The following is a 22,920-nucleotide window of genomic DNA, read 5'->3' as shown; positions in this document are numbered from 1 at the left end:
TATAATATAATCTTCCTATATTATCATAACTAATTTTTGCCTACACACTACATCCTTTGTTGTAATCCACATATTTCCTTCCAAGGTAAGATGTATTAATTGAAGATAATTTTCATACAATTATGCTGATTTTTACTGCATTGTTTATTTAGTGACCGTACCTATAGAATGTATATAGTACATAATGTATAAATATATGACAGATTTGATATAGCTCCTAATAAAGACTAATCAAAGATGAACATACAAATTATCTTTCTCAAAAGACTAAACTATTAAAGGTTTTAAGCAGAAGAATCATGTGATTTGAATTACACTTTTATAATTTAAAAAATCGCTTGGATGGAGTATTGAGAACAGACCATGAAGGGACAAGAGTAGAAATAAGGAAACCAAAAATAATACAGAATAGAGCTAATGATGTCTTCAACCAGGAAGGTAGCAGTGGAAATTGTTTCTGAAAGTAGGAGTTTTGACAGTAGGATGACAACAGGATTTTCTGACAAATTGGACATGTGATGCTAGAGAAAGATAGGAGTTGAAGGGTATGCCAATCGTATTTATCTGAGCAAACAGGAGGATGGAAATGAGGAAGACAGCAGGTGGATTAGATAATGCACGAAGTTATGGTGATGTTGACAAGTGGAGTTTCAATGATGTAGAGAGGCAACAGCTCAGTTGGAGTAGGATTAGGAGAGCCTCAGAAAAGAATTCTAAAATACACGTATGGGAAACTTTTAGTGTGATTTATTTATGACTACATTAGAAGGAAAAATCTGATAAGATCTGACCAAAAATCATATATATAAAATATTAAAATTTTATTTTTTTGTTTTCAAAAATTTCCATGTTTTAATTTATTATCCATTTATTCACTTTTATGAATTTCATAAAAATTTTTTAAAATGGATTCTGTACATTTTTTAGTCCACTCTATTTCTATTAAGAAATACATACTCTCTTTTAAAAAATTAACTTTTATTTTAAGTTCAGGGTACATATGCAGGTTTGTTATATAGGTAAACTTGCTTCGTGGGGGTTTGTTGTACAGATTATTTTGTCACCTAGATAATATGTCTAGTACCCATTAGTTATCATTCCTGATCCTCTCCCTCCTCCCACCCTCCACCTTGCAATAGGCCCCAGTGTATGTTGTTCTCCTCTACATGCCCATGTGATCTCGCTGTTTAGCTCCCAACTGTAAGTGAAAACTTGTGGTATTTGGTTTTCTGTTCCTGCATTAGTTTTCTAAGGATAATGACCTCCAGTTTCATCCATGTTCCCACAAAGGACATAATCACATTCTTTCTCCACACTATTTTTTAGAGAAAGAAAAATAAAGGGGGGGATACATGTGCAGAATATCACAGAAGGTGTCTAACTCTGTGACTCTGTGTTGTGGAAGCTGGCAGGCTGTCAGGCCCTGCTGAGGGACCTGGAAGGGACACATGGATGGGGCACAGTAGGTATGAGGTGGAAGCTCACCAACAACTTTTCTAATTTTTCTGCTGGAACAGATACAAGCACAACATAGCCTCAAGACTCAACCCCAGCTGTATCTAGGTCCCAGCACCTTTCAGACCAGAGAGACAAAGAGCTGGAAATAAGAAGTAAGAGAAGGAATTTCGTTCAAGTTACCTTTTCAGCAATCACCTGCTCACAGGTATCTTGGTTTATGGTATTTTCCAGACTACATTTCTATAATGAAATATATAAATAAGTGTTTTTATGAACTATTAAAGAAAAGCTATGCTAGCGAAGAAGCGAAGATATACTTTAACAGTATTGACATTTTAAACAAAATATTTCCAAAACCAATATGTGATGTAAGTCCAACTTTGAAAGTCCAAACTCTGAGTAGTTGCTCCAAATGAAATTGAAGAGGAATTCTGGGATTATATTGATCAATAGTACCATTTATGAAATTCATGCATTGTATCATTTTATCTATTGCAGAAAAGAAGTTGAAATGAGAAATATAAAAATTATTGGATATTTCATAATATAGTCTTTATATCAGAATAAGATATTTTAAATATAATAGAATAATTGCATTATCTTGTATTAAGCAGAAAGAAATCATGCTTTTTTTTAAGCCCATAAAAGTTCACTTCTTATCTCTTGGTAATACCCAAACAATTTTGAGAATTAAAATATGAGCTATTCATTCTTCTATTATGAAGAGTAAAGCATTCCAAATTTACTGACCTTTTCTGTTATGACAAGTGGCTGACAGGAGGATGCTACCTAGCAGATGTTTTGGGGAAATTTTCAAACATATCCCTTCAAGGTAAAGGTAGCACTTTAACAACTAAGAAAGTAACTTGGATAGCGGAGAGGGCAGCTTGAAATGTCCCCATTATTGATTGGTTAGTTTTAGTCCAAAATAAATAAAGATATATAAGATTTTCTAATCTGGGCATGCTTTAAATTTAGAAAAAAAAATGTGACTTTTGAAGTAGTTTGTTAACATTAACATAGTACTTTCTGATTACTTTGCAAGGAAAAGTGATTGACATCGGAGAAGGTGAAAATTTATGAGTCAAATTTCAATAAAAATAGTTTTACTATAATGGGGGATGGGATTTTAAAATTACATGATGTTTTAGTAATCACAGTCGAAAATGTCTCCTCTCATTTGGCTCAACATATTTCTATAAAGTCTCTTTTTTTGACCATGGCAGTTATTATAACCGTGTGTGGAATTAAATAATACTTAAGAACCAGAGCTTTGAATTTCTGTATTATAAGGTTTAAACCAGATTTGAAAAGCACATTTAGTTACATTGATTGCATTGCTCTCAGTCTTTTATTTTGGAATCCAAAATAAAATTATAATACAAGAAGGTTTTTGAAATAATAGTAAGAAATAAAATGTCTTTAACTTTTTATTTTTGCCTCATCTGTCTTTAATTTTTATTTTTCAGTATACTTTAAATGTATACATTAGTCTAATAGTACTGATACATAACTCATAAAACAATAAATAAATACATATTTGACATGTATGCTCAAAATATTAATAAGAGTGCACTGTTAGAAAAATGTAAAGGACATTCTAATAAAGAGAGCAGAAGTAAACACAAATACTTGTAGCATGACAGGGAAACAGGGCAGAGGCTAAAAACTCTGCTTGTCACACCTAAGGCACGATACTTAAAATATGAGATGGTAGAAAATGATAAACAATACTTCATCTTCTCAAGAGCTTACTATTTCCGAAGACTTTTTTTATAGATTTGTTTTTACTAATTAAAATATGATTGCCAGGATCCATTTCCCATTAGAATCAAGACAACTTTGCTGGAAAAATATAAGACTTTGTTGTCCTTTGAACAACTTCTTATCTCCATGGGATTCTGATGTATTTCATATTGAAACTAAAGGCAGAGGCTTTCAGAAAAAAAAAATATATTTTTTTCTGAAAACACAATTAACACTCAAATCCTTTTATTCTCTTTCTAATCCTACCCTATCCTATCCTTGGCAATTACATGACAGTATGAGGAAAGAGGGAAACTCTATTTTGAATAGATATTTTAATTAGGCTATAACTGAATATTGAGACAATTCTAGGATGCATATCAAAAATTCTAAACACGTGTTGTTCATCTTTTGCAACTGTGTTTTAATTTTTAGGAAAAATGTATCTGAGCCCCAGGAATATTTGTTTAGCAAAGATATTCTATTGCAATTAGCTGAGAATGAAAGAAACAAAGGGAAGTCAATTACAGCTGTCTGGTCATTTGGAACCTGGCAGCATTAACAGTCAGCTAATGGAAGAGGCTAGAAACTTTTGCTTCCTCAGAACTTCTTGTAATTAATTTGGCTATTAATATTATACTTCACAGCCAGAAATCAACAAATCACTGACAGAAAAGGTAGTGCTTAAGATGCATGTGAAATTTAGTTCTTTATGAAACCTCAAAGACATCCAAACTGACATCTTCAGTATTCCCATACCTCTGCATACATGCTGAACTAATTCAATGTGTTCACAGCTCTACAGTCAGGAAATACAATGTTTAAAACAGCAAAATTGGTCCTTTTAAACAACGTCTGCAGCCTCTACAGAACAGAACGTAGGGTATCCAAGGAGGCATTATCTTTTACAGAGCTGTGCATCCCCCATGAACTATCTCCTCTTAGCCAGTTGCCTGAGTGTGGAACATCTGTGTTTATTTTGCATGAGGAAGTTGTTCCTTGGCTTTGCCAAAATGAGCTTTGATGTGGGACTTTGGGTTTGTGGATTTTCCGTAGGGTGATGATAAAGCTCAAGTGGCAGGACATTGTTTTTGTATATAATGCATATTACATGAAGTCATCCATATTTAATGACAAGTGTGCTATATTTTTAATCTTTATAGCTTTAATGTGTGCGAGAGGTTTTAATAATTGGTGCTGGGATGATGGTAACATCCCCGAAATGCTCAGCACAACTGCTGTGGTTCTCAGCCCACAGTTTGCACAGGTTGTAAATTATGAAACTTGATTAGCAATAGACTTGGCAATATCTCTCATCTTTTGAAGATGCCAATCTGTAGCATCATGGGTACAAAATATTTTTACTCACACTTTTAATATTCACCTAGATAGTCTACGTGAAAAACCCGAGAAGAAAAATGATCAGCTATTCAGGGAAATTAAACTGTTTTCCTACAGATGTAGAATTCTATCTACAAAAACTAAACAGTTTCACCTCCAAAATTGTCCAGTTAAAATTCTAATTTTTCTGTATATGGCTGCAGAGTTTTAAATATTGTGGATATGTATTCTGTAATGTTTCTGTTTTTTTTTTAAGGCTTTGTGAGGAAATCATATTATTCACAATCACTAATAGGTTACAGTTAGAAATTTCAGAGATTTAACAATTTTGGTAACTTTCATTTTTGACAGTATCAATTTTTGCTTAAATTTTTCCTGTACTCTTCTGGTAAAAATTATCTATTCCTCAGTCGAGCAATCAGTTCACTAATGTTGAAAGACAAGGTCAATCAGTCCAATGAGTATTTACTGAGCATATTAGGCCATTCTTTTATTGACATAAAGAAATACCGGAGGCTGTGTAGAAAAAGAGATTTAATGGGCTCAAAGTTCTGCAGGCTGCACACGAAGCATGATACTGGCATCTGCTTCTGGCGAGGGCCTCAAGAAGCTTACAGTCATGGTGGAAAGCAAAGGGGTGTCAGGTGGTCACGTGGTGAGTGGGAGCAAGAGACAGAGAGTGAGAAGGAGGTCCAGCTTTTTTAAAGAACCAAATCTCTGTTCTGTTCCATTGGTCTATATCTCTGTATTGGTACCAAGAGTTTAAATAGTACAACTTTGAAAGTGTTTTGGCAGTTTCTTACCAAGTTAAACATATATCTACTGCATGACCAATCATTTCACTGCAAAGATAAATGAAAACATATGTCTACACAAGACTTGTGCACAAATATTCATAGCAAGTTTGGTCCTACTAGTCAAACACCGGAAATAACTCAAATATCCACCAATGAAAAATTCATTGGAAAATTTGTGGCATATCCACATAGCTAAATATGACACTTCAATACAAAGGAAAAAAAGTGCTGATACATTCAGCAACATGAACAAATCTCAAAATTATTTTGCTGAGCAAAAGAAGCGAGAAACAAAAGAAGACATACTATGTACAAAGATATAGAACAAGTAAAACTAATATGTAATTCTATGCTGAATAAAATGATATCAGTGCCTTGGGTCAGAGCTGGGTAGAAGAATTGACTGGAAAAGAGCACAAGGAACTTCCCGGGGCAATCACAGTGTTTTGTCTCTTGAATAGGGTGGTGAGGCCAAGGCTGTACACACATATCTAAGTTCATTAAACTGCACATCTTGTGTGATGTAATAAATTATAGCTCTGTAAATTTGTTTCATTAAAAATAGTGATATAACCTCTGTTATTTGGAAATATTGAGGTACATGACCAAATAATACAGATAAAAGAATTGAAGGGTTGGAGATTGGGAGTAGGATTTCAGATTTCGAGTAGATAATGGCATTTTTTGGTTGTTTGTTGTATGCCTTGTTAAACGACTTGAGTTTTAAATTTATATATAAATTAATTTACATACTTACACAACTGTAATTAAATAAATAACCTTCCCATTTTCTAAGTCATATGAGTTGTGCTCCAATTGCATCTCTTTTGTTAAGCTCTTTGATCTTGGAAAAGACATTTCACTTCAATAAGCTTTTCTGTGGATATTCTTATTCACATTATTGGGAATAGAAATACCTGCTGCCTCATAATTATGTTGTGAAGTCTAAAACTTATATTTTTTGTTAAGCACTTAGTAAAATACCTGGCAAATACTAAATAAATTTTTTTTCTTTTAGATGGGGTCTCTGTCACCCAGGCTGCAGTGCAGTGCCGCCATTTGGGCTCACTGCAACCTCTGCCTCCTAAGTTCAAGCAATTCTCATGTCTCAGCCTCTTGAGTAGCTAGGATTACAGGCATGTGCCACCATGCCCAGCTAATTTTTGTATTTTTAGTAGAGACAGGCCATGTTGGCCAGGCTGGTCTTGAACTCCTGATCTAAAGTGGTCCACCTGCCTCAACCTCTCAAAGTGCTGGGATTAAAGGTTTGAGCCACCATGCCCAGCCTAAGTAGAAGATTTTAACCATTAATATTATTAAATATTTCTATCCTTCTAATTTCCATATCTCACAAATTCCTTTAACAATGACAACCGTCCTAATTTCTTTTTTTTTCCTCCTCATGCTTTTCCGTATCTCTAGTATGGAATATTTTGACTATTCAGGGCAAGTCCAAAAAGTGGCCACATATGTATTATCGTGTAAAACAAAAGTATGCCCAGGCTGGAGTGCAATGGTGTGATCACGCATGACTCACTGCAGCCTCGACCTCCTGGGCTTAAGTGATCCTCCTGCCTCAACTACCCAAGTAGCTGGGACATCAGATGCACATCACCATGCCCAGCTAATGTTTTCATTTTTGTAGAGACAGGGTCTAGTGATGTTGCCTAGGCTGATCTTGAATTCCTAGGCTCAAGTGATCCTCCCATCTTGGCTCCCAAAGTGCTGGGATTACAAGTGTGAGCTACCACACCTGGCTTGATCCTTTTCTTTGGTTACATTATTAAAAATTGCAGGTAACTCCTTACTTTAGTAAGTCATTATATGAAAACTGTGTCTACCAGTAAGCCTTTCCTTGAATAAGACTGAATACATATTCCCTGAATACTGAGAAATTAGAATTTGTTTCCTAGGTATAATAATTCACTAGGGTTTCATCTAAATTTTAATACAAGGAGGAAAATGATAAACAGTGTCTTTTCTGTGAGGAAAGAGAGGCTTTCTTTTTTATAAAACCTGTGATATACACAATCCAAGATATCTAAAGATTTTGGAGGATTATTCATTTTTCACTATTTAAAAAATCATCTACACGGCCCAGTATGTATGTTAGATTCTGAAATACAGTGATGGGTAAGATACAGATGCTGTCTTGGAAGGCTGATAGGCACAGAGCTAAATGCTATGAACAGAATAAATGCATAATGTTATGAGAGGTCATCATGTTATACCCTCAATAGGAGGGATGTTGAGACCATATAGAGAAACACAAAGGGGTTTCCATAAGAAATAACATCAAACAGAGGACTGCGGAGTGGGTAGCAGGCCGGGGTTTCCACACTGGCAACACTGCATACTAGCTGTGTTATCCTGTGAATCTAATAAGAACACCTATCTCATTATGTTTGTGATAATATGGATAGTGCCTAGCACATGGTAAATGCCAATAAATATTACCTTTTATTGTTGTGAAAAAATTTTTAGCATTAGGTGTTATTTCTAAAAGTTCTCATTCAACTAACTGTTTATAAGTGAAACCAAAAATTGTTGCTGTTCAAAAGAGGAAACTTTGTTTCACAGGGCAGCCTTAATACAGGCCTGGAAACTTGCTTTTGCTTGGAAAGCACTACACAAGACTCATTGCCTGTAATATGAAATCAAGAATATTTATGTACTTTAGCTACAGTTACTTTATCATCTGTTAAGACTACCTTTAACTTGCCACTTCAGTTTACAGTGATGAATAATAAAATATGCAAATTTAAATACTTACAAAATATAATAAAGCAATCTTAAAGATTAAAAACATCTTTTTTTGAGTAAAAACAATTTGAATAATTTGTATTTATAATCTATTTCCTCCCAGAAAAAAAATTAATGTAGATATTTCTTGGCTATATTAGGCTCAAATTTATGATCAAATAATTACTGAGTTTTACAGGGCCTAAATTAATGCATTTCAGTGTGCTTAGTCAGCCCGAATGAATCTGTTCACCAAAGTCTTGACAAACTTGAATATCTTGCTATTTATGAAGCTCTAGTCATATTAATTTTAAACATTATTTGAAGATATTTTAAAATAATTATATACATTACCTGAATAATTTATATCAGAATATTTGAGAATTATTTCTCCTTGGAAAGGGATAGTTTTAAGTTCAATCATGTTTCTATTTTTTAAGTTTTATTGATGGCCAAAGACATTGATTTTTTTTCCACTGTCTATAACTAATGTAGTTATGTGCTTCATAGGTGAACAAATAAAGGTGATCGCAGATATCTTTTCTTTCTGACACTCATCATATTTAATTATCTTAAAAACAAAAGGTAAATAAAATATATAAACAATCTCGCTGTAGTCTCATCTCAGTTTTGAGCAAATCACATTTATCATCAAATCACATTCCCTGGTTACTGAGACAATAAACTGGTTTCGTTTGTAAGTCAACCTCACTGAATATGTTCATAAAGCAAATAATTGAAAGGAAATGAGACAAAGCCAGCATTATTATAGTTTAAATCATTAGCCCCAAATAGTCTATATTGAAGCAGGATATTTCCCTGACCCCTTCTCAGGACTCGTGACAAGGGTGCCCCATTACTCATCCCGCTGCTCTCAACTCCTCACAGGAGGGAGTACACGAGCGAATGAGGCAGGAACTGGAGTACGTGAGCTCTGGAACCAGTTAGCTGCTTCGGCACCGGCCGGAGCAAACTCCACTCACTCAGACTCGCTGCGTTCCACCCTTCGCGGGAGGTGAGTGGGTGCTGGAGCCAGGGCCAGTGCTTTGGGGCGCCAGCAGGAGCAAACTCCATGCAGGCCCCACAGCACCATCGGGGAGGGTACCTGCCACCCATGAAGCCCCAGAGAGCATGTTACAGTTCTCTTTTAGCTCTGACATCTGCGAATGGCTTCAGCGTTAACAGCCCAGTGGGCCTTTTTGTATCTGCACTCGTGGCACCCGAGCTCTTGTCCAGGGTCCAGAAAAAATGAAGTCACGTGAACGAATTGAAGGACGGTAAATGCGGGGCATTTTATTGCCAATGAAAGTGGCTCCCGCAGAAAGAGGGACTGAATAAAGAAAGGCGGCAAGGTAATCTTCCCACGAAATCCGGCCGTCTCTGACCAGAGTCTTATCCGAAGTTACGCTGTCAAGCAGCTTCTTTCTGGTGTCTAGCCATGGTCCTTGATGTCCAGCCGCTTCTCCCCTCTGCTGGCTGAGTCTGTGGCCTTTATAGGTATAGGATGGGATGGCGCAGAGCTATGGGTGGTTTAGGAAAAGGCAACATTCAAGCTGGAAAGAGGGATATAAGTTCTCACTTAATGCCAGGGTCTCAGGCTTTTCGGCTTGAGGGTGGGTCTTCATCAGGGAACCCGCCCTTTTCTGCGTAGAATTTATCTGCCTCCTATCCCTATTAACACATTTCATGAGAATATATAAAGAGATAATTCACACAAAAATTAAATATATTTAATTTCATAATAAAGAACTTTTAATGAAAAATAATAAAATACTTTTCCACATAAAACTAGCAAAGATAAAAAAATCGAATATTTTATGTTGGCAAGGGTACAATGAGATAGGTCTAGTGTACCATACTGTTAATAATAATTGGAATATTCTTTTTGGAAATCCCTTTTAAAATCTGCATCTGGGTACAATTTTGCATAGTGTGGCTAGAGTAGGTAATAGACCTACTCTATTTCAGTAGAATCGGGCAATTGTGCGATTAGGAAAGTTTATCATTATAGCAATCCTTCAACCTCTGTCTTGAGGCAATTTCAATTTTCCACTTTCAAACCCCAGTAGAGTTGCTCATGTTCTTCATGATCTCACCGTGTGTTCAGTTCCACATCTTGATTTAAGTAATCTCTTTAGAAATAAGAATTTTTTAAACAATCACTCCTTTAGAGTAAACTTACCTGCAATAATATTTCACTTTAAATATTATAAATGGGGTTACTTTTTTAAGCATTTAGATAACATGGGGTGGTATTAATATTTGGAAATGATAAGGTCTTATGGCTAATATTTTGGGGATAAGAAGCCACATGCTCATCTTGCTTCTAGAGTTGAGCCTAAGACTAGAAACAGAATTTTTACTTACTTATTTATTTTTGTTGGTGACCTTTTTTTTCCTTTTTTTTTTTTTTTTTTTAAGAAAATGACTATTGTTTTGGTAAAAATTCTTTTTCTGAGACTGAGTCTCTCTCTGTCACCCAGGCTGGAGTGCAGTGGCACAATTTCGGCTCACTGCAACCTCCGCCTCCTGGGTTCAAGTTGATTCTCCTGCCTCAGCCTCCTGAGTAGCTGGGATTACAGGCATGTGCCACAACACCCAGCTAATTTTTGTATTTTTAGTAGAGACGGGATTTCGCCACGTTGGCCAGGCTGGTCTCAAACTCCTGACCTCAAGTGATCTGCCTGTCTCAGCCTCCCAAATGTTTTGGTAAAAATTCTATGCCTAGTCACAGTAGAGTGGTGGAATCTGGAGCCTGACTACCTGGGTTTGGCTTCTTTCTTGGCCATCCATTGGCTGTGAGACAGTGGGCAAGCGGTTAAACCTTCAAACATAATTTTTAAATGAAACATTATTTCTATATCTTTTTGTGTTTGTGTGTGCCAGTTGGTCAAGAATTTAGTGTAAAATAAAAGGTGTTTCATGCCACCCGCTTCATTTCTTTTAAACTACTAACTCAAATCTCAAAGCCATAGATTTCATTGAAAGCATTTCCCTAAGACAAGGTTCCCCAAACTGTGTTTTCTAGAACAACAACAAAATGTTACTGGGTATTTGTGGAGAAACGAAGTCAACTAAGTTTGGAAAAAGGCTCAATAAAGCTACTTGTATTATATTTCATACAAAGTAGTAAAACAATTTATATTAATGTGACGCTTTCACAAATGCAAAATGAAGTTTTTATCAAGATACTTGTATATGGAACTTTATATACATATGTAGTTTACTGAAGGCAGTGTAGGTGACACTTCCTTCAAGATGTCTTTGCAAGTGAGCTTACTCAGACCTTGATATTCCTATGAAATATCAGGAGGGTGATTTGAAGATAACTGCTGTAAACTTTCTGTCTCCCTTTCTTTTCCCCAAGATATAAATTAGTAAAATAATTTCATAGCTCTCCATTGAAAGGTAGGGACTCCTGGTTAAGAAGTGAAACAGTTTCCTACCATTTAGAACTTCCCTTTTACTCTCATTTGACGATGTAGATACCCATTAAACAAAATAAATTCATGTCTCAGGGAATCCCTTCTCACAAATAGTTTGGGAAGGCAGTGGTAATGATTTGCGAATGGAAAGGGAACTGTAAGGAAATGAGTTGAGACAATGCTTTAAGAATTTATTGCCAGGATAGTTTTCAAGAAACAGGAACTTCCTGTTAATTTTCTGGGATTCAACAAAATGGGCTTCTGACAACTGAAATAACATTAGTCACATAATAAAGCTTTTAAACTTTAAGTGGGTTGCATTGTCCAATTATTTCCCCCGGCATTGCAAACTCACACACCATTGAACAAGCACAAATCCAAATGTTCAAAACAAATATGTGAGGGTGAATGAAACAGACGAGACAGGGCAATTCTTTACTCAGAGGTAAACTGACGATAATGCTTGTGAAGCAATGAGAATTAAATAGAATAGAAATTTAAAACATCAAGCATGCATGCCTGGAAACATAAATAAAATAATGATACTGGAGTGCCCATAGAGTTCCCTACTGTCAAGTGAGATCTCAACAAAAAGTAAAAGAATGAGATTTTTTAATGAACATTATTGAAACTATAAGAAAAGTAAAGTAACTTTTCTTTGCTAATTTGAAAGTTCCAGTTATTACACTGAGAGCTGCTGTCAGAGTACTTTGTTGCTACCCTACCTATTGCTGATCCCTAGTTCCCGGCACATTGCCCAGAGTAGACTAACTTCTCAATTTACCTTGGGGGTGTAAATTAACCAACCATGAGGTATGGTATGAAAGAGTATCACGACTCATTGGATCTTCTTAAACATGGACCTAAGGCTATCACTGAAGCAACCATTTGATCAATTGTAATATGTTTGTTAAAATGGATTGGGAGGAAAAAATCTCAGAGCAAATTAACACAACTTGGGAAACAGAGAAGAAAGAGGGAGGATGTAAACGTGACTGTAAGTGTACTAATTTGTTCATATTTCATAGCGAATGTTCATTAGATATTACCTCATTTCTGAGGGTGATAGACTAAGAAATATAAAGTTTAGCATTATTACTTAAGTTTATAACAATAACCTCTACTAGAATTAAAAACAGAACTACAGCTTTTCCTAATTACTAAAAATAACTAAGCATAGATAATAACTTAAGGAACAAACTCTTATACACACAAAAATAACAAAAAATAAGATAGCAGAAGTGAAATGAAAATATTGTTTCAAAGATTGATCTAAATGTAATAAACTCACATATTAAATGGAATGGATAAAGAAATACAAGAAAGTCTCATTATAACTATATACTACAGATCTACCTAAAAGAAGACTCAGAATGATCCATGATAATTGATAGGACAAGAGACCACCATCTTAACAAGGGCCCACCATCTTAAAGTATCAGGCTTTTATTTTTCAGAACTGTCCATTGCCACCTGATAAAATCGCAAATGTCAACCCTGACCATATCTTCAACAGAACATAATGACCCTAATCACAACAAAGCTTATTGAAGTCCAGCCAACACTTTCCCAACTCTTCCCTGATAGGAACCTCTTTTAGAGCACACTTCCCCCACTGGGTCCTTTTTAAAAAGGTTCAGGCTGTAAGAGAAGTTTGCTCCTGACCCTGCCGGCCAGAAGCCCTTATCAGGTTTACTCTCAATAAGCCTGTCTCAACTGTTGAGCCACTGTCTCATTTCATCTTCCTTCTTGTCTCTCCCTCTGTGCTAACAGTAATGAGGACTAAGCTCAGATATATATATATATATATATATATATATATATATATATATAGAGAGAGAGAGAGAGAGAGAGAGAGAGAGAGATCTTAATATAAATAAATAAATAAGATATTTATTTATCTTGCTCAGATTCCTATCTAAGTGGTCTGGGGAGTCATGCCCTACAAACCATAAATTCTCATGAGACAGATTTTATTTAACCCTGTATATTGTGACTTACTTTCCAATCTGACTCTGGCATAACGAGGAGGAAAATCAAAATGTTTTATCCCAAAACATGTTTCTCATCCATACTTGAAATTGCCCTGCAAAGTCTCTTGTGGGAAAAATTCACATTCTATAGAGAATCCCCTTTCCACTTTGTTTTCTTTCCTTCCTTTCTGGATCCAAGAGATAATCACCTAAGAGCCAGGCATCCTTGTAAGTCTGATAAGAAATATTTTACAACTTGCTCTCTCTGAAGTCTGAGAGCTTCCTCTGCACAATAAACTTGGTCTCCACAATCCTTTATCTTATCCTGAACATTTCTTTTCATCCCAGGTCTTCAGATAAACTCAACCAATTGTCAACCAAAAGATGTTTGAATTTACCTGTAGCCTGGAACACCCCCGCTTCAATTTGTCCCGACTTTCTGAACCAAACTGATGTATTTCTTAAATGTATTTGATTGATGTCTCATGCCTTCCCAAAATATATAAAACCAAGCTGTACCCTGAAGACCTTAGGCATATGTTCTCAGGATCTCCTGAGGGCTGTGTCATGGCCTCGGTCACTCATATTTGGATGAGAATAAATCTCTTAAAATATTTTACAGAGTTTGACTCTTTTCCTCAACAGTAATAAAATGATTAAATGTATTTTTTAAAAGTACAAAAAAAAGAAAACAAAGGTTGCAATATAAATATTTGACAAAGATGGCTGTATATAAATACGGTAAAGTCCTTTTTAAGTAACCAGGAGTATGATGCATAATGACAATCTCAGGAAACTGTATCCACCAAATTGCACTTTATTTAAATTGTTTAAGATATAAGTAAAAGTTAAGCACTCCTTCCAATTCTTCTGCTCCCATCACCTTCCCCTAAACAATGAGGTAAAAATACCAGCTATAAACAATCTAAATAATTTAACTGTTAATGCTGAGGAAACTGTCTGTAGCTTTCATTATATTATTAAAGTGCCCTAAAATAAGGTTAACAATTACTATTCTCAGACATCTTCTACTTTGTTCTGACAGAGAGCACTAGCCTAGCCTTTCTTCCGTAAACAGCAATAAAACTGTGCTATACATGAGATAGATGATTTTATATATTTAACAATTAGCTGTACAGGGCTATGATCCCTAAGCCCTATATTTCCTCTGCTCTCTGCATGTAGATAGTATATGCATCATGGCATAGGACTATGGAGCTCGTGTCCTGACTGGTTAAAGAGACAGAAATCACACCTTGGAACTGATAAAATACCTAGATTCAGCAAAGCAGACACCAGGTGGAAAGTGGCAGCACAGGGGTGGAGGGGGACCAGAAGTCTGTTTGAGACTTCTCACAGTCCTTAGACAAAGTTAGACTTGATGTGAACAAGACAAGACTACACATGGTTTACTAGCAAGCAGCCACTATTAGGTTGAGTATAGAATGGGGATACTAAGGTAAGACAATGCCAGGGGATTTTTAAAGTCCTAGTCTACCCACAGGGGAAAGACTTTTAAAATGTCAAGCAGCCAGTTAAGATGCCAGAAAAGCCAAGATTTAGATTTAGGTGCTCCCAGAGTTAGGACTACTCCAGACCCACTATAACAAATTCTAAAACCAGGCTTGACGATGACTGCATTGAAGGCAGAGTTAAAAATCTGACCTGCCAAGTTATAAGGGCTTGGGATTTCCTTGAAATTTTTACAAATCATCTCTAACAAAACATTTTTTAAAAATCTAACTACATAAATAATTGTATTAAAAGTGAATAAAAATATTTAAATGCCAGACATTATTAGAGTAGGTAAAAAAAACTAACTATAAAAACAAGATCGAACTATATGCTGTATATATGATACTCAGTTAAAATAATAAAGGTACAAAGGATGAAAATTCAAAAAAGTGGAAAAAGAAATGCCATACATTACAAAAGCGAGTATGGCTGGCTATATTAATATAAAAATTGTAGAATTCAAAACAAAGGATATTATTAGGGACATTATATAATAAAAAAATTATTTATCAAGAAGATATAACAGCCAAAATATGTATGTACCTGATGACAGATGATGAATTAGATGAAGTAAAATCTGACAGAACTAAGGGGAGAAATAGACAAATCCACAACCATTTTAACACCCCTCTCTCATAGAATAAACAAATGAAAAAATAGTAAGTAAATGTATTACACTGGCAAGCAATACAGCTGTGATGGTTAATACTGAGTGTCAACTTGACTGAATTGAAGAATAAAGTACTGATCCTGGGTGTGTCGGTGAGGGTGTTGCCAAAGGAAATTAACATTTGTGTTAGTGGGCTGGGAAAGGCAGACCCACCCTTAATCTGGGTGGGCACAATCTAATCAGCTGCCACCCTGGCTAGAATGTAAGCAGACAGAAAAATGTGAAAAGAGATACTGGCCTAGCCTCCCAGCCTACATCTTCCTGCCATGCTGGATGCCCTCTGCCTTCAAACACTGGACTCTATGTTCTTCAGTTTTGTAACTCTGACTGGCTCTCCTTGCTCCTTAGCCTGCAGACAGTAGTCCATTATGGGACCTTCTGATTGTGTGACTTAATGCTTAATAAACTCCATATATATATATACACACACACCCATATATATGTATATGTGTATGTGTATATATATGTATATATATATATGTACTTATATTCCACTAGTTCTGTCCCTCTAGAGAACCCTAATACAGCAACCTTAACTAATTTTGTAGAAAACTATGGTACCCAAGAATTAGTAATTTTTTTTTCAAGTGCATATGGAATACTTTACAAGATAGACCATACTCCAAGCCTAAGTCTCTGGGAATTTCAAAAGATGAAAATCTTAGAGTATTTCATCTTACCCCAACAGAACTAAACTGGAAGTGAATGATAATAAAATACATAAAAACAAAAAAATCAAAATTAAATAATATACATCTAAATAAGCTATGGGTTGAAGAAGATATTACAAAGAAAATTTTAAAATATTTTGAAGTAAATGATAATAAAATCACATCCTGTTAAAATCTGAAGGATGAATACAGCTAAACCTATGTTTGAAATGAATTTTTTTTTACTTTTACAGTTATATTATAAAAGAACATTTGGCTGGGTTTGGTGGCTCACACCTGTAATCCAAGCACTTTGGGAGGCTGAGGCAGTCTGATCACTTGAGGTCAGGACTTCAAGACCACCCCAGACCATATGGTGAAACCCCGTTTCTACTAAAAATACAAAAATTAGCTGGGCTTGGTGATGCACGCCTGTAATCCTAGCTGCTCAGGAGGCTGAGGCAGGAGAATCGCTTGAACGCAGAAAGCAGAGGTTGTAGTGAGCCAAGATTGTACCACTGCACTCCAGCCTGGGCAATAGAGTGAGACCCTGTCTTAAAAAAAAAAAGAACATTCGAAGTTAATTATCAAGTTTTCTACTTTACAAAGTTAGAGTAGGGGTAAAGCAAATTAAGCCATAAGTTATTGGAAGAAAGAAAATAAAAAAGATAATATCATGAATCAATTAAATTGAAACAGACTGATAATATGAAGATGAAAAGAGTTAAACGTTAGTTATTTAAAAATAGTAATAAAGTTTATAATCTAGCAGGAATAATCAAGCATAAGAGGAAAGAAACACAGATTAGGAACATAAATGAAAGAGGTGCTATCACTACAGATCTTAAATATATTATATAAGTAAAAATAAAATATTTTGAAGATCTGCATGCCAAAACATTCACTATCATAAATGAAATAAACAAATTCCTTGGAAAAATATGATTAGGCCAGAATCTATCAACGATAATTACTTCATAATCAGAAATCTTGTCACAAATAAAACTCAAGGCCAAATGGTTTTGCTAGTAAATTCTGTTAAAGATTTAAAGAAGAAATACCTTAACCTCACTCATAAATGAGGTTAATATGTTAAACCTCAGTTCAAGAATTTAAATTTTTAATTAAGAATTAAATTAAGCCTTTAACTTAAAGGTTTAACATTTTTTAAAATGTTAAAATTAATAAAATCTTAGAACATGGGGAAATATTATCAAATCATTTTAAGAAGCTACAGTAAGCATGATACCAAAACTAGACAAAAATATTGTAAGGAAAGAAAATTATCCTCTCCATGAACAAGGCCTCAAAAACTCTCAGCAAACTATCATTATCAATTAGATAACTACGTAAAACAAATAACATACTTTGAGCAAGTGGAATTTATTCTGTGAAAACATGGTTATATCAAAATTGGAATATACAGCAATATAATTAACCACATAACAGAATAAATGCAAAAACACCATATTATTTCAACATGTATAGAAAAAAACACTTGAAAAAAATTCATTCATCATACTTTTTTTCAGAAAACCAGAAAAAATATAGCTAATATCATATGTAAAGCTGAGATATCATCTATTTTTCCCTAAGAGGCAAGCCAAAGACATCCACTCTGTAACAAATTTTATATTGGAAGTCCCATTCAGTACAATAAAGGAAGAAAGAGAAGTTAAAACCATAAAAACTGGAAAATGACAACTTTTATTTATAACAAAAACCATTTATTTAAACAAAATAATCATCTAAATAAACTTTCCTAAAGAATCTTAAAAAAAGCTACTAATATTTATAAGTGAATATAACAATGCCATACGTTATGTAATCAATATGAAAGATTAGTTGAGCTTTTACAGACTAGCAGCAAACAATTAGAAAATGTAACTAAATACCATTTTCAATAGTATCATATATTTTAAATATTTATGTTAAAAATTTTAACTAAAGTCTATAAATCACTATACTGAAAAACAAAACAAAACAAAAACTACCGTGAGAATGAATGAACAGATAGGCAAAAGATATATATTTAAAAGATACATAACGTTTACAAATTTTTATGGTGTCTATTTTCTGCGAATTGATCTATAAATTCCATGTCACCTTGTTTAAAATCCCATTAGCTTTTTAAAATGGACAAAGTGATCTAAAGTATGAAGGGGCTAAGATAGCAAAAAAATCTTGAACAAGAACAAAGTTGAAGAGCTTACATTGATTTCAAGACTTAGTATTCAAGATATCATGGTATAGCTATAAGAAAAGACAGATAGTTCAATAGAACAGAGAGTTCAGATAACAGACTCACATATATACAAGCTACATTTTTTTTTACAAAGATGTTAAGGCAGCACAACATTGAAAATATAGTGTTCTCTCGACAAATGGTGCTGGAGAAATGGAAGTGTGACTAGAACAAAGTTGAACCTCAATCCCTGCCCTACATCAAGCTCAAAAATTAATCTGTAATAGACAGTAGATCACAATTTACATAACAGAACCACAAAACTTCTAGGTATAAACATTGGAGAAAATCATGCCTTTGATGTTAGGCAAATGTTTCTTAGATTATACCTAAAGAAAAATATTAAGCATAAAAGAAAAAAGTGACAAGTTGGATTTCATCAAAATTAATAGCTTCTGCTCTTTATGCCATCAAGAAAATGAAAACAGAAATAGGTTATTTTTAGAATTTGATATATGTGTATCTGACAAAGAACTTGCATTCAGGATACATAAAGAACTCCTACAATGCAATGAGGTTGACAATTCTATTAAAACATGAAAAGAAGACTTGGATGGGCACTTCAAAAAAGAAGATATGCAAATCACTAATAAACAGATAAAAAGATGTTTAACACCATTAGTCGGAGAAGTGAAAATTGAAACCAAAATATTATACCCCCTCTTTATCTACACTATAATGGCTAATTAAAAAGACTAACTCCCAAGCATTGGTAGAGGATGTGGAACAACTGAATCTCCCATATTTTGCCAGTAGGAATGTTAAAGGATGCAACCACTTTGAATAACAGCTTCCCGGTTTCTAATAAAGGTAGCCATACATTTACCATTTGGCACAATTCACTCCTGAGCATTTACCCAAGAGGAACAAAAACTCGTATCCACGTAGACTTACACACAAACATTCACAGTAGTTTTAGTCATAATACACTAAAACAACGAAAATGTCTATCAACAGATAAATGGATAAACAAATTGTGATATATTGAGATAATGAACTTAGCAATAAAAAGGAGAAAACTACAAATACACACAATAACATGAATGAACTTCAAAATTCTGCTGAATGAGAAAGTAGACATGAGAGTACATACTGTATGATTCCATTCATATGATGTTTTAGATAAAAAGCAAAATTAATTTATAGTGATTGAAATCAGATCTTCGGTTGCCAGGGATGGAGTACAAGGTAATTTTATAAGGTGATATAAATATTTTATATTTTAATTAGGATGGTGTATTAGTCCATTTTCACACTGCTATAAAGAAATATCTGAGACTGGGTTAATTACGAACAAAGGGGGTTTAATTAACTCACAGTTCTGCATGGCTGAGGAAGCCTCAGGAAACTTACAATCATGCTGGAAGGTGAAGGGGAAGCAGGCACCTTCTTCACAAGGCAGCAGGAGAGAGAGAAAGTGCAGGGGAAACTGCCACTTTTAAATCCTCATGTCTCATGAGAACTCCCTCACTATCACAAGAACAGCATGGGGTAACCACTTCCATGACCCAATCACCTCCCACAAGGGCCCTCCTTTGACACGTGGGGATTACAAATTGAGATGAGATTTGGATGGGACACAGAGCCGAACCATATCAGATGGTATATTACATTAGTTTATACATTTTTCAGAACTCATTGGCTTTTATAATTAAAACACGTACATTTTATTTTATGTGTATTATGCTTCTATAATACACATAAAATACACAGAGTTTATCTGTTTAAACTATTGTTCTTGGTGTGTGGAACTACATTGGAATCAAGGGAGATTTTGTTAAAAATATACTCCCTGGGTTCTTCGTCAGTCTTATCATTCCTTGGTGTGGGGGATAAGCCGCATTTGAACACGTTCTTCAGGTGATTCATACGTACACTGAAGATTAAGGACCACCATTCTAGAGAGTTAAAGGATTTAAATATTAAAACAACAACAAATTTTTGTATATAGAATGATGAAGTCATGAAGCAAAAATATTGGACTTTTAAATATCACATTATTTGGATATCAAAGTCCTATTTTAGAATATTACAAAAGTCATATTTTTAAGTATCTAAAGCAGAGGTATTTTACCTGAAATAAATCAGAGCTGAAGGAAGAAAGCTCTGCAATTGAAACTGATAAAGCTGGAACTGAAAACGTTCAATTTTACATAATAAGATAATTTTTGAACCACTCAAACAGTGGACACAACAGAATATTTGACATTAACTGAGTGAGAATATTTCTTATGATTTTATATATTTTTTGGTTAAAATAGCTTCCTTGAGATACTGACAACAAATTATTGTATTAATATAAAAATTGTTTCTGTTCGTTTTTTGGTTTCTAAGGTAATTAAAACCAGCAAAGTGCAAGAAGATAATCTTCATTTTCATTCCATTGCACATTTCTACTATAAAATGGTGCCTTGTCCACTGGTGTCATTGAATAACAGAAATGGATGTTGGTAGATCCCGTGAGATTCATGTAAATACATCCTTCTGATTTCACAAGAGGCTCTGGAATTAATGTGCTTGAATATCAGAAGAATGTTCTTCCATTACTAACAAAAATAAATAATAGATATGAATTTAGAATTAGATGTCATATTATGAAGTCAAAAAGTGTGGATAGGGTGGGCATCAGCAAGTACTGAGCATTTCTCTCCAAATATCTGGATAACAATGATGACTCTGCTATAGATCAGTAGCTGGGATAACAGCATAGGGTTATTTAAAAAAAAAAAAAAAGCTATTCTTGAGCCTTTTCTGGGAAACTCAGGTACATGTAACTTTCACAGGTACCAAGGATGATAGGTACCTGTGAAGGATCATAGGAACCTAGGATGATAGGTACCATCGTATCATCTGTCTGACTGATGATATGATGACAAATCGATTAGTTAAAAAGTAGAAGAATTTACTAAAATCTGTTTTTTTCTATGAGTGGACTGCTTATTATTATTATTTGAGCAATTGATTTTGTCTCATTTAGAGATAACTTGCTCCTTTAATCAAAACCCTGACATCACCAGTGAGCTTTTTTTTTCTAAGTCTTTCTTTTTATTAGCATTCTTTTTATTATATATATTTAAGGTGTACAAGATGATGTTTGATATACACAGTGAAGTAGCCACTATAGTCAAGCAAATTAACACCTCCATTACTTTGCACAGTTATCAATTTTTTTGTGATGAGTACCTAAAATCTATTATTTTAGCAAACTTTCAGTATTTATACAATATTGTAATCATAGTCCTCATGTTGTACATGAGAACTCTAGACCTATTCATCCTACATATTTGCAGCATATGCCCTTTGACCTATGTCTCCCCATTTCCCCCACCCCACTCCTAGTAATTTATTCTGTTTCTATGTGGTCAACTTAAAAAAAGAGATTTCACAAGTAAATGAGATGATATATGATACGGTTTGGCTCTGTGTCCTCACCAAAATCTCATGTTGAATTATAAACCACAGTGTTAGGGAGGGGCCTCTTAGGAGGTGATTGGATCATGGTAGTGGATTCCCCCTTGCTGTTCTCATGATAGTGAGTAAGTTCTCAGGAGATCTGGCTGTTTAAAAGTGTGTGGCACCTCCCCCTTCTCTCTCTGCCTTCTGACCAGCCACATAAGACATGCCTCCTTCTTCCTCACCCTCTACCATGATTGTAAATTTCTTGAGGCCTCCCTAGCCATGTTTCCTGTACGGCCTGTGAAACTGCAAACCAATTAAACCTTTTTTCTTGATAAATTACCCAATCTCGGCAGTTCTTTATAGCAATGTGAGAACAGACTAACACAATGCAGTAATTTTTTCTACATCTGGCTTATTTCACTTAGCATAATGTCTTCCAGTTTCATCCATGTTGTCACAAATGGCAGGATCCCTTTCTGTTTTAAGGCTGAACAGTATTATTTTATAACACACACACACACCCACACACACATCACATCACAATTTATCCTTTTATCCATCAACAGACACTTAGGTTGTTTCCACGTCTTAGCTACTGTGAATAATGCCACAATCAACATGCAAGTGCAGATATCTCTACAAGGTGCTGATTTCATTTCCTTTGGGTATATACTCAGAAGATGGATTGCCTGGTCATATGGTAGTTCTATTTTTAATTTTCTGAGAAATCTCCTTACTGGTTTTCATAATTCCTACGCCAATTTACGTTTCTACCAACAATATAAAAGGGTTCTCTTCACATTATTGCCAACATTTTTTATTGCCTATCTTTTTGGTAATAGCCATCCTAACAGGTATGAGGTGATGTTTCCCTGTGGTTTTAATTTTCATCTTCCTGATGACTAGTGATGCTGAACACTCTTTAATATACTCGTTGGCTACTTTAATGTCTTTTTTGG

This window comes from Symphalangus syndactylus, chromosome 10, assembly GCF_028878055.3.
Source record: "Symphalangus syndactylus isolate Jambi chromosome 10, NHGRI_mSymSyn1-v2.1_pri, whole genome shotgun sequence".
NCBI lineage: Eukaryota > Metazoa > Chordata > Mammalia > Primates > Hylobatidae > Symphalangus > Symphalangus syndactylus.
Note: the sequence above shows the minus strand (reverse complement) of the source record.